Here is a 14,641-nt window from a genome sequence, read left to right as displayed (position 1 = left end):
AGTGGATTAAGGCGTCTTGTACATACCAGTTGCGTTGCTTCTGGGAGTATGGGTTCGAGTCACTTCTGGGGTGTGAGTTTTCAGTTGCATATTGTCCTGGGGACCATTCAGGCTTGTTCGCATTTGTGTTCCTCACGTGTGCCCCAAAGAATGAGGTGATTTGGTAAAATGCTATGCCCAAGATTACTATCCGAGTGCCGGCGGTGGGGTGGTTTAAATAGCTTAGGCTATCACCTCATTATGTCCGGTCGTGATGGTCAAGTGGATTAAGGCGTCTTGTACATACCAGTTGCGTTGCTTCTGGGAGTATGGGTTCGAGTCACTTCTGGGGTGTGAGTTTTCAGTTGCATATTGTCCTGGGGGCCATTCAGGCTTGTTCGCATATATATATATATATATATATATATATATATATATATATATATATATATATATATATATATATATATATATATATATATATATATATATATATATATATATATATATATATATATATATATATATATATATATATAAGTGGCTGTCCCACAGGTAATTGGATCATTTATGAGGAAAATATGGAGGAGTGTACTTCTGCCACAGATGACCAACTTAATAATTTTCATCAACCGGCGAGAATATTTGTAGCTGGATTTAGCAATTCTGGGAAAAGTAGTCTGGTGGTAAATTTATGTGTTAAATACCACGGGAAATTCTCAAAAATTATAGTGTCAACTGCAAATAATACTGATCATCCTATTTCAAAGAACCCCATTTTGCAAAAAAAGGTTACTCTCTCCCAAGGGCTGATTAACCCTTTAGAGTATAAGAATCCTTTTTCAAATGAGTCAGTTTTGTATATAATTGATGACTTATACCTGGAAGCCATTCAGAGTCCAATTATAGCCAATATCTTCACCCGAGGGAGACACGATAATATTTCTGTAATTCTAATTAGTCAAAATTTGTTTCCCCAGGGGAAATATGCTAGGACAATAACTCTGAATTGTACCCATTATATATTAATGAAGCAGAGAGACATAACCCAACTTGAAATTTTAAGTGGACAGTTATATGGGCGGAAAACTATTAATAATTTCGTCGAAATATACCGACGGGCAATATCCCAGAGAGAGTATGGCTATTTATTGGTTGATCTGACAGTTCCTGAGACATTACAACTACGAACGGGTATTGTCAATGAAGACCAGTGTAAAATTGTTTATCATATGTGAACAAAAAAAAAAAAATGCGTTTAACGACGCAGAAACGGTCAATTCTTACCTCCATCTATAATGACATTTCTACCCTGGGTGGTTTCACAGGATCAATTCAAAAATTGTATAAGGCTGCCAGACTTAAAGACACCAGCATCAGTATTGCAGATGTGAGGGAATTTCTCCGTGGGGAACGATCTTACACATTACACAGAAGAAATTTAGTTAGATTTCCTCGGCGAAAAATATTAGCTCCTAAACCCCGCACCATAATTGCCTGTGATTTGGGAGACTTTTGTAGTTTACAAAAATACAATAGTGGTGTAAAATATATTTTGATTTGTGTCGATGTTTATTCTCGCCTAATGCAGACTCAAACTTTAAAAACAAAAAATTCAACGGATGTGGTAGCTGCTCTAAAGAAGGTGTTAGAGGAAACCTCTCAGTTTCACGGGGTAAGACGAATATTCACCGACCGAGGTAGAGAATTTTACAACAGGACTGTTCAAAATTATCTGAATAAGAAAAATATTAAGTTATATAGTGTATTTTCGGAAATGAAATCTAGTATAGTGGAGCGGGCCATCAAAACTTTAAAACATAAACTGTATCATTATATGACCCAGGCTAATTCTTTACAATACATTCACATCCTTCCAAAAGTTGTGAATGTATACAACCACACTTTCCACAGAATACTAAAAAATACTCCACATGCCATCCATAAGTTGCAAAACATTGAAGATATACGAAGACAGTTTAAGGTCATGTATTTAAACAATGACCACCCCATAACTTCCATCAGTCCACAACTGCAGGTTTGGCAGTATGTACGACTAGCAAAGCGAAGGAATATATTTCACAAGGGCTTTTGGCCCAAAATACAGAAGAAATATTTCAAGTGTCTCATATCGATAGAACACAACCAATCCCAACCTATAAAGTCAAAGATTTAACCAACGAGCCGATCAGTGGTATGTTTTATGAGCAAGAATTGATTCCAACAACGCTTCCAGACTATTTTCCCATAACGATATTACAGTCTAGGAAGACATCGAAAGGACACAGAGAATATTTCGTCAAGTGGAGAGGGTACCCAGATTCCAGCAATTGCTGGATTAAAGCTCAAGACATCGTCAAATTTTGAAAAAAAATGACAGTTCATCAGGACTCTCTCGTAGAGAAACACCATCAACTGTTATTTTTATTAAACAATTTATCACCCAAGAAGCGGAATAAACTAATCAAGGCTTTAAAACGACAGGAAATTGAATCAATTTGTGAAATTTTTGCCAATTTTCTGAAACGAAACATCCCAGTTCAACCTCAGATAATTAATGGACTACAGAGGTATCAGAATGACATCCGTTCTGTAGCTCACAAGAAAACTCCATTGTACAAAAAGAAAATAATTTTAACCTCTAGGAGAGGTGGCGCTATATTGGCGTCGCCCTTTAAAAAAACAAATAAAAAAAAGGATACATTCCATTCTACCGCCTGAGATGCGGGTAGCTGTTGCTGGGCCCACTCGCCACAAAGCCACCACCACCACACCCCAAAACCCAAGTCTGGACAACTTAATAAATGTGTATTTTAAAATAGGGGAAATTCCCCACGTCAAAACATTATTGAACATGTTTGAACAAAACAGTCAACAGGTGGTATGGGATAGTCACGGGAATTTATTAAAGCCTGTGCAAAATTTAAATATTTTAGATATAATTAAAACTTAAGCCTTTACTAAAGGACAATTTAGGACGGCTGACAAGGCAGATGTAAGGATTTTACTGAAGGTGGCTGGTGTAGACCCATCCTTTATACGTAATTCTCGCGCCAGATCACAGTTAAAAGGGGGGTTGGGGTATCCATAGGAGGCCCCATTGGTAACCGTATTGAAAAAAAAAAACCTATATGAAGCACATCTTAAACGACATTATATTCAGTTGTGTATCCACCATGGAGAGAGCTTCTACCCCCCCTGCGGCAGTAGAGGAGGGAGAAAAATCTCCCCTATTGAAGCGTTTGGTTGCTACTCAACGTTACTACAAGTTTGTCGAACACAAAAGTAGATTGATATATGCCTTATGGGATTGTTATGACCGTCTTGTGTTGAGTGCTCCCCCAGAACGGTTTTTTAAGTCATTTGGAGAAACGGTGAAAAGGTATGAAGAGTATTCATCTCAGGAGATCCAGACAGAGATTTGGCAGATGGAAAAATTAACCTTCCAACAGCGTGATATGATTACAGCCTTTGAGTCTGGGCGGAGTGTCTATGGGCACATAAGGTGATCTCTACCCCCCACCCCTTCACCCCTCTCCCCCCAGGTGGGTCACAGGTGTATTTAAAGGTCGCCCACCGCCGCTCCTGGAACACTATACTACAGTTGTCGACACGCTCCTCGCACCCGCCCTCTCACCATGTCTCTGGCTTGTATCAAGACCATCAGTGACGATATCACTGACTCCCACGCCTTTGGGGTGGGGGACGTCATCATTTACGACTTGGCGGCTGCCGTTGTGCGACCCTATGGACTGGCTTCCGTCATCTGGAAGACGTTCTCCTATGCCCGTGTGGAACGTGAAGGACTGGGTAATGCCAATAGGGCAATAATTCGTTGTCGGTCTACCCCGGGGGCATTGTTGTGAAGATAGCCCCACTCCCCTCCGACGGACAAGATCTCATAGAGGAGCCCGTCCTTTACTTCAGGCCCACTTTTGTGGGGTTGATTTCTGCATTCGGGGCAGGAGCCCCCTTCGAGTCAAACCCAATAGCCCAGGAACAAGTGCAGACTTCCGCCGACACACACTACGTCACTAACGTCACCTTGGATACCGCCAAGAACCGCAGATACTGGCTCAAGATGTGCCTAACAAAGGTGGGCAATTTAATGGCGGCAACCCCAACCATGACTCGACTGGTGGTACCCTACGGCTTAGGGGCTTCCCGCGACGGTATGGTCAACTGGCACAAGGACATTGGACCCATGCTGCTGTCTCTTCATCAAGAACTCGCCAAACTCAACAAAGAGTTAGTCATCCTCAAACGACCTGCCGCTGTTACCCCATCAGTGGTGCCCCTCCCGTTCGACGACCCAAGTGCTGATAATCTTACTATAACGCTCGACACCGTGGTGGGAGAGGGTGGTACCACACCAAGAACCTCTTCTCGTTCTACACCTCCAGCACCACCAGCCACACCCAGGAAGAAGAAACACTCTCAGGAATACGGCTCCACCTCTCCACCACCCCCTACAGCATCAACCTCAGTTAAACGGAGGATTGAGCCACTCCTCGACTTTGAAACGGGGGCGAATCGCCGTATCGACTCCATCCTCGATGGTGAGTCGCAGGAAATATTCCTGTTATCCTCCCCCCTCGAAAAAACAACGAAAGCTGTAACCACCACTCCAGTAAAGAAGTTGAGGTAGTGCCAGCTACAGTAGCCCCGGCGGAAGCAGCAGTGGAGGTAGCAGCAGCCAGCAGTAGTAGTAGCGAGGGTGGGGAGTGGTTAATCACTATTCTTAAAAAAAAAATGTGTGGGAATCTTCACCTGTTGTAGTTCTTTAAGTAGTTTAATAAAATAAAATATAAGTTATGTTGTTTATTTTCTCCCTTCTTACAAAAACCCATCCCCTGTATATTGGCCTTTCAGTACATAACGGGACAATGGGGAAAGAACATTACATATATCTTACCAGTCTCGATCAAGGAGATATTTACAACAACACGAGTTCAGCATTTACAAACACCATCCCAACACTACATTTAAACCCTTCCATTAAACATGAAGTGGCTTTAGTCAACATACTCCTCCCCAGGCGAATTAATGCCATCATCAAAGATGAGGAGGACTCTGGCATAGATATCTATGCCACTTTTAAACGTGGAACTCTTTCTAAGAGTCCAGAACACTTAATATACACCTTCCACCCAAAAACCAACATATTATCAAGAAACATCAAATTCATTACAGACGTGCTTAGTCAACAAATAACAACCGACATGCAGCTTAGCTTTAGGGATGATTTCAAAATATACTTCTCAGATAAAGAACCAATCCTCACCTATGACCAATCTGTAGAGAGGGTATTACTAGCTTCAACTCTTAACAGTGGAAGTACTGGCTCATTAAATTCTCTCAGCTTTCAATTTAAACACAGAATAGCTAATGTAATTGGTTTTGACAGCAGTCGCAAATACACCATTTATCGAGCATACATTTATCGAGCAATACACCATTTATAAATAGATGACATTACGTCAGCCTCCAAGACTGTGGCCTTATCGCCCCCAGACATTGACGGAGGTTGTGACTATTTACTCATTTATAGTGACGTCATCGAGCCTGAACGATACAGAGGGCAGACTGTAAATATCTTAGATGCAATCAATTATCATGACTCATATTCTAGAGGGGCTCACCCTCTAGTGTACAAAACATTAAACACTAGCACGTTGGAGAAAGTAAGTATTAAAGTAACAGATCAGTTTTTTCGAATGGTTAGTTTTGAAGATGGGAGGTCGGTTACGGCGGTCTTACATATCCGCCCTAAGGTATAGCAACATATATATAAAGAAGTGTTTAGCCTCGACTTAGGTTATTATAGGGAGAGACCTCAGAATGCGAATACCGTTCCACCCACCCTCCCAGGGGGAGTTCGGGGAGATATTCGCACCTCCCCCTAGGAGACATGGGATGAGAGGGGGAGCGATGAATGACATATGCACATTCCAAGCACCTTATCTCAGATCTGGTGGAGGTTTCTTTGGGACCTTGGCTGGTATTGCTCGACGGGCCATACCATTTTTCATGAAAGCTGTAACACCTAGCGCCATCGATTTTGGGAAAAATGTCCTTGGTGATTTAAGCAGTGGTAAACGGGATGTAAAAAGTGCTCTGAGAACTCACGGTATTGATGCTCTTAAGAGTGTGGGAAAGAAATTGGTAATGGGAGGTAAAATTAAAAGACTCTCTAGGTGAAAAAATAAAAATAAAAAATGTAAACGAGGTCTTGGGTATAAAACTGATGTGTTTTCGCTAACGTAAGCAGTCATACTTCAACTTTTGGAGGGGATCATGGGGGAGCCTAGCGGAGCTGGGGTGAAAATACCACTAGAATATTATAGCTCCAGCATTATTGACCAATTTCCTAGAAGTAACAGAATACGTAATGTGGAGAGTTCAATTGCCTCTACGCAGCAAATAGACATTTTACCTGTCAACCTCCCCATTAATCAACGTTTGCGGGATAATTACTTAGAATTCCGCATCCCTGGAACCCAGGGCGCCTTCTTAGATCTAGCTAATATTGTTATAGATTTTAAGGTATCTTTAACCAAAGATGACGATACCACAAAATTGGAAGAGGATGACCATGTGGAATTTGTGATTGGGTTGTCAAATACCATGTTTAAAGGTGTTCAGGTGTTTTTAGGAGAGCAGGTAGTTGAAACAAATACTAATTTTAATTATTGGTCGTTTATTAAATTAATTACCTCCATGCCTCCATCAAAAATGTCTTCCTTGGGGAGAATTGGAGGCTTTCGTAGGGACTGGAGAGATGACGACGGTATAATCACTAATGAGTTTACAAATACTTATTTTACTGGAGCAACCGCCAAGGATAAAAAATTTATGGGTGATTTAAAAAGTAAAGGTTTGTCGATGTGTTTTCCCCTCCTATTGGATATATCATCCCTAGACCAATACATATTAGATAATATAGATATGCGACTAAGATTGGAGCTCTCCCCCCATGCTTGGGTCCTAAATACAAGCGTGGACGATGGCTCTAAGTATCGCCTGCATATGGATTGTGCTAAGTTATGGGTGATGCGGGTGTTCCCCTACCCAAGTGCTTACCTAGCCTTAAACAGCTCACTGTTAGCATCCCCTGACCCCATAACCTATACTTTCAATAGAACCATTTCTAAAACATATGTTCTAGCAGGGAATCAAACTAGTCTCTTAATTGATCAACCATGGGCGCAAGTAATTCCACACAAGATATACATGATAATCGTTCCAATGAATTATTTCGCCGGTCTTCACCAAGGTAATGGTGAAAATGCATTGGTATTTTGAAAATGCAAAGCTGAAAAGTATTGCTATGTATTTGAATAATAATGCAATTTACCGAATTGGTGGCGATTTCGATAACCATTATTCCCGCCTTTATTATGAAACTTTGAAGACATTAGGCTTAGAGCGTGATTCACTACTGGCCTATGACTCTTTTAATAAGGGAAGATCAATATTCGCCTTTGACTTAACCTCCATTCAAACAAAAGATTCCCTCCCTGTGGAGAAATCTGGCAACTTGCGTATGGAGCTTGAATTTAGTGGCGGTGTTACATATAACAGACTGGTTTTACTGTTTGGGGAAACGACCGGGGTACTATCCATCGACGGGCAGAGAACTGTTCTGTGTGACGTACGAGCGTAAAAAAACATAATGAATTGTTATGATATAAATATTAATTTAAAAAATAATCTAGGGGATCGAGCACTCTACCTAGGTTGTTATAATGCTGATGAGATAGAACATTTAAATATATCTTCAAGAAAACCTATTGTTTTCATAACTAATATTTTACCTTCACACAGCAGAATCACTATTGGACATTGGGTAGGAATTTATGTTGATAAAGTTAATCATCGGATGTTTTTCTTTTGATAGTTATGCAATATCACCAGTTACTTACGGACGTCATTTTCAAGGATTTATTAAAACTAACAAAATAAGAAAGGTGTTTGGAATGCGCTACAGACTCCAGAATGATTTTACTCTCGCCTGCGGGATCTATTGCGTCATGTTCGTTCATAGGGTGAGCCACCTGGGGTTGCCTTCAACAGTACACTACTTACATAATGTATTTTCAAGCATTACTTTAAAATTAAATGATAAACGAGCCCTTGCTTATGCGAGACGATATTTTCCTATGAAACATCATTGTGTTAGGACATTTTGTAGAGGTATAGGAGTTGGTTCTTATAGGTGGTGTAGAGAATATTTTTGTTAGCTAGGCAACCTACCTAACAAGGGGTGTAGCCTCCTATAAAACCCCTCTCCCCCACCCATCCCCCTCAGAAGACTGTCTTCCTCCTACGAAATGGGAGGTGTCTCTCAAAAAAGACCTGCGGGGAAGATTGAAGTCCTTGAAGGACCTGGTTAGTATTACCCTATCTTTCTGCTAATAGATTTATTTTATGTTTATTTCCCTCAATAAAAAAGTTTGTATATCCTCTATTTCACCTCTTATGTTTTTCTCCAGTGCAGTTCTTGGGGCCCGTCCACATTTGTAGAGTAGTAATTCTACGTGGGGGGTCTGCCCCAAACAAGATGCTGTTACGTAGTCTAATTGACGATGCCTGCTGTAAAGGACACAAGGCCGCTCCTGCAGGGGGAGAGGTATGTACTAGTTGTTCTTAGAGAAAAATATAATATTTTTCTAATAAAATATATAATTATATAAAAAACCTTTAGTCACTATAAATTATTTCCCCCATCTCTTTCCAGAACACTTCCGATGAGAGAGAGGAAGAAACTCAGCCAAAAGGTGTCCACCCAACTTACCCCATCCCCCCAAGAGAGGGGGGGGAATGGGGCTCAAGACCTTCTCCCACTCTTCACTGATGAGGAATCGTCACAATTCTACTCAGACGAGGATGGGGGTGTGGGATAGGGAGGGGGGGGGGTAGAGCTGTAGTAAGTGAAATATGGCAAGAGCACTCTGTAAACTACAATTATTAACTAACATAATTACTTATACATTTTGTGGTTTTTACCTAATAAAGCATTTAATAAATTATTTGATGTTTTTTTTAACCTTTGGGGGAGGGGGAGGATTTATAATTTAATACTCCTTAAATACTCCCATATAAGGAAGGGGCCATTCAGACTTGTTCGAAAATATATATCCTTAATTAGTCCTATATAATGAGGTAGTGTTTAAACGGAGATACCCAGTGTAAGTGAAATGTGGTGGGGGCACACCGTAGACTACAATTTGAGGTGGGTCTATCTGTCACCCCGCCTCTGATTCCTTTGTCTGATTAGTGGGCCTATCTGGCTCCCCGCCTCTGATTCCATTGTCTGATAAGTACCCCCCATTGTTTGTTAAGTGCGCCTATCTGGCACGAATCATACTACTAAGGTACACAACATCACAATCCTTACCACTATCAACTGCCTCAACTAAGCTAGAATAAAAAGATAACAAATTTGTTAAACATGAACGGCCATTTATAAAACCATGTTGCGACTCAATTATTAATTTATGTTTTTCAAGATGAAGACGAATTTTATTTGCAATTATAGATTCAAGTAACTTTCCCACAATAGACGTTAAGCTAATTGGTCGATAGTTAGACGCAAGTGATCTATCTCCTTTGTTAAAAACTGGTATCACATTAGCAACTTTCCATAACTCTGGCACTCTACCTAACTCTATTGATTTATTAAATATGGTAGACAGTGGCTCGGAAAGCTCCTCTTTGCATTCTTTAAGCACCCTGACAAACACTTCCTCCGGCCCTGGGGATTTGTTTGGTTTTAGTTTTGCTATTTGTTTAATTACATCCTCCCTGGTAACTGCTAAACTAGTCAACCTGTCCTCATCCCCACCCACATATATTTGTTCGGCTGCAGGCATATTGTTAAGTTCCTCTTTAGTAAATACAGATATAAAATATTTGTTAAAAATACTACTCATCTCCTCGTCATTATCCATTATTTGACCTGTCTTAGTTTTTAATGGAACTATCCTTTCCCTAGTCTTAGCTCGATATAACTGAAAAAATCCTTTAGGATTTGTCATCGCTTGCTCTGCTATGCGAACTTCGTAGTTTCTTTTTGCTTTCCTTATCTCTTTTTTAACATTTCTAACCAGTTGTATGAATTCCTGTTCTAAACTAACTTCCCCATTCTTAATCCTTTTGTACCACGCTCTCTTTTTACCTATAAGGTTCTTTAGATCCTTTGTTATCCACTTAGGATCATTAGTATTCGATCTATTCAGTTTATATGGTATACTACATTCCTGGGCTTTGCTTAGAATATTTTTAAATAGGTTATATTTTGAATCCACATCGAAATCCCCTTTTCTGTCACCTGTCACTGGGTTCACGTCTAGCCCACACCCCATCCCCAAGACATTCCAATCTATTTGACCCAAATAATTTCTTAGGCTATTGAAATCAGCTTTTCGAAAATCAGGCACTTTAACAGAATTTTCTCCTACAGATGTATTCCATTCTATGCTAAATCTGATTTCTTTATGATCACTGTTCCCTAGGTCACTCCCTATTTCCATCTCCTTAATTTGTGTTTCCCTGTTAATTAACACTAAATCTAAAATATTATTTCCCCGCGTTGGTTCCTTAATATGTTGCGTAAGAAAGCAATCGTCAATTAATTCTAGAAAATCTTCTGCTTCATTATTCCCTGTTTTGTTCACCCAGTTTATTCCACTAAAATTAAAGTCACCCATGACATAAATACTGTTAGATCTAGACGATCTAGATATTACATCCTATAGATGCTTTACATCCCATAGATGCTTTGCTTCCATTCTGTCTAAATTTGGTGACCTATATATAACTCCTATTATAATATTATTTGCTTTTTCGTTTAATTCTATCCAAATAGTTTCTGTGTGTGGCTCAGTTTGGCTACTCCCCCTCCTCGTCTATTATATCTATCTGTGTGAAATAGTTTAAATCCATTTATTTGATATTCAGCTAATAGTTCACTATTAGCTGAAGTCACTGCACATTCTCTCATGTGTTTTATACATATATAAAACGCTGAACTGTAATGCCAATCCTGACCTCAAAAGCTTCATTGAAGGTTGTAACAGAACCCATGAGCACCACACAAGAAAAAAAAACCGTTTTGATATGCGAAGAATACGACTTAATCAAACTAGAAATGCTCTACAAATCAAGGGACCCAGAATGTGGAATGACCTTCCCAATCATGTTAAAGACGAAACCTCTCAACCAGTTTAAGATAATAACGAAGCACTACCTAATAAATTCCCTGTAACCTACCTTACTCCTATATTGTCTACCCATGTCTTTTTTTAAAACAACGCTGTTTGTCGACCTAATTGTATTTGTGCTGCTTTTTCTGCCAGGTTCCCCCCTTTTTTATTTTTATTTGTTCTCAACCCATTTTATACTTTAATCTCAATTAGTATTAAGTTTTAGTCTATAATGTTTTTCCTGCCCGAAACGCTTTGCGTAATAGTGGCTTTAGGCATTGTATGTACTAGCTCTATCTATAAATCTATCAATTTTTTTATAACCTCTTGTATGTATGTCCTTTACCTGAGTAAACATTTATTTATAATTTATAAAGAATTAATTATCATTACCGAGTCTCAGAACTTTACATTTATCAGCATTAAACTGCATCTGCCAATCTTTTGACCATTTGAAAACCCTATTAAGATAAACTTGAAGTGATAGTGAGTCTTCTTCCGTGTTTATTTCCCTACCGATATTTGTATCATCTGCAAATTTGCAAATGTTGCTACTCAAACCTAAATCTAAATCATTTATATATATTATAAACAACAGAGGTCCCAGGACAGAGGCTTGAGGCTCTCCGTTAACGACATTTTCCCACTCTGACTTAACCCCATTTATACTAACTCTGTTTCCTTTGTTATAGCCATGCCCTAATCCAACTTAATATAGCACCCCAAATACCATGAGCCTCTATCTTTTTAATCAGTCTTTTATGTAGCACTGCATCAAATGCTTTGCTAAAGTGAAGGTACACAACATCACAAACAACTGCCTCAACTATGCTGGAATAAAAAGATAACAAATTTGTTACACATGAACGACCATTTGTAAAACCATGTTGTGACTCGTTTATAATTTATGTTTTTCAAGATGAAAACGAATGGTATTTGGAATTATCGATTCAAGTAACTTTCCCACAATAGACGTTAGGCTGATTGGCCTATAGTCTGATGCAAGTGATCTATCTCTTTTCTTAAAGATTGGTACCACATTAGCAACCTTTCACGACTCTGGCACTCTGCCTGACTCTAATGATTTATTAAATATGGTAGACAATGGATCGCAAAACTCCTCTTTGCATTTATTAAGCATGTACCCTGGAAAACACTTGATCTGGCCCTGGGGATTTGTTTGGTTTGAGTTTTACTATTTGTTTAATAATATCATCCCTGGTAACTAATACTAATACCGGGGAAATAATACTTTAGATTTAGTGTTAACTAACAGGGAAACACAAATTAATGACATCGAAATAGGGAGTGAGCTAGGGAACAGTGATCACAAAGAAATCAGATTTAGCATAGAAGGGAATAGACCTGTAAGAGAAAATTCTGTTAAAGTGCCTGATTTTCGAAAATCTTTCCTTGCCTGGAAAAGATTCATCAGTTATGACAATGTGTGCAGCAAGTTCTGTTGTAAACAGAGAAATAATATCTGTATATCCGTCTGTCAACGGCTAAAACAAATGTCCACAATACTTGCTGGGTACTAGATAATGAGGGCAAGTTGATATCTGGCAAGCATTTGTTAAGATTTTAACCTCAGATCTGAATTTATATATATCACTGAATGATGTTTCTTTGAAATTGAACAATCCCTTCTGTTGGACTTTATCCATTATTTCGTTAGGGGTCATGGGATTCAATATTTCTTGGTGAACTTTCATATATGACATCATCCAGTATTCTTCCACTTTTTTTTTATAAATATCACTGAGATTCCATTTCTCTCATCATCTCATTTCTGACATTAGTGAGACATTTATCATAGTCTTCAATTTGCTCAAAATTTTCTAATCTTTTACATGTTCTTGGAAACTTCAAAGCATGATTCAGATATTTCCATAATTTTTTTTCATTAAACAACTCATTCAATACAACTACTATTTCAAACTCTCCATATTCCTCCATCATCTCTACAACAAATACCCTCAATATGGTTTCCCAATTATAAAATATAGAGTATGCACTTATAAGTCACGGTCTCCCCAATTAACTGTTAAGAGGGAGTAACCTTCAGCATCACTGAAACACATAGCCTGGGCAAATATAGATTAATGTTCTAAGGGAGTGAAAGGTTAACAACAATTATTCCAGTTTACTGGCATAATTAACATTCCACAACATTGATAAATAAAACATTCTACTAATATCACACACTATTATGTTATATCCAGCTTCTCAACAACTGGGCATGATACATCAAATTCAGGGGCTAGATTCACGAAGGTACTTACGAATGTTTTTCTTCTTAGCACCTTCGTGGCGGCTACATCGGTATTCAGGTAGCTACACTAAGAAGAAAAACCTTCGTAAGTTTGGTCCGTCATCTAAGTGTCCTGTCGACCACTCGTAGCTTTACATAAACTGGATATAAATAATTTTTTTTCTTCTACATAACACTGGGATCGATTTTAATATAAACAAAAGATTTAGTTGGTGAATCTCTCTGCTTGAAACTTGAAGTAAATATGTCTTTTATGATAGTAGAATTAGTTTTATAATAGCAAGATATTATACCTGCAGTTATTAAGTAAATAAACACTGGTGAACATGAAATATGAGAGAAGGATAAGAGCCCTGCCTGATGGGAGCATTTACTATCACCAAATGCCCCTGTTCACCTAGTAATCAGTAAGGGTGAACCTTAGCTATACATACGCAGTTTTAATTTATTTTGTTTGGTTTTATTTAGAAATTAAATCTGGGTGAGACATAAAAGAAAAATATCCTGCACAAATGATGTTAGGTTAGGGTAAAAGCTTCAAAAACTTTTCTCATCGAATACTTAAACATATAAATATGACTATATGGACTATTAAAAGAGAGAGGGAAATAAGGGGTTCAAGACCTCTTCCTGTTACACAATTTGAGTGTGTGGAACCAGTAATTATCAAAAGAAGGCACCATGCCGGGAAGGCTATGTAGCAGTAAGGCAGTGAGGTGAGGTAGCTACTTATTTGAGGAATGCTTATTTTATTTACCTTATAAACTGAGGCAACTTATTTTATTTGAGGAATGCTCAGCTGATTCCTGTACATTTAGCATGGAACAAATTTGTGTCCAAGACCTCTTCCTGTCACACAATTAAACTGTGTAACAATCAGTAAGTAATTATCAAAAGAAGGCACCAACCTAGCAAACATTTTCACGTTTTTAAAACGTTCTAAAAACGACATTTCATTGTTTTCAGCACGTTTATAATTACGTTTAAAAAATGTTTTTTGAAAATTTGTAAATACGACCGTAGAACGTAAATTGAAAACATTTCAAAAAACCTTTTTATAATCTTTTAATTACCTACATTAAAACGTTTAGGGTAAATTAGGGTATAATAATTTTTTAATTCATATCTGAAATAGAAAGGGAGAGAAAGAAAGAAAGAAGACATCCAGAAGACAAAGAAA

The sequence above is a fragment of the Procambarus clarkii genome, chromosome 32 (genome assembly GCF_040958095.1).
Source record: "Procambarus clarkii isolate CNS0578487 chromosome 32, FALCON_Pclarkii_2.0, whole genome shotgun sequence".
Taxonomy (NCBI): Eukaryota; Metazoa; Arthropoda; class Malacostraca; order Decapoda; family Cambaridae; genus Procambarus; species Procambarus clarkii.
This window is presented reverse-complemented; position numbering follows the sequence as displayed.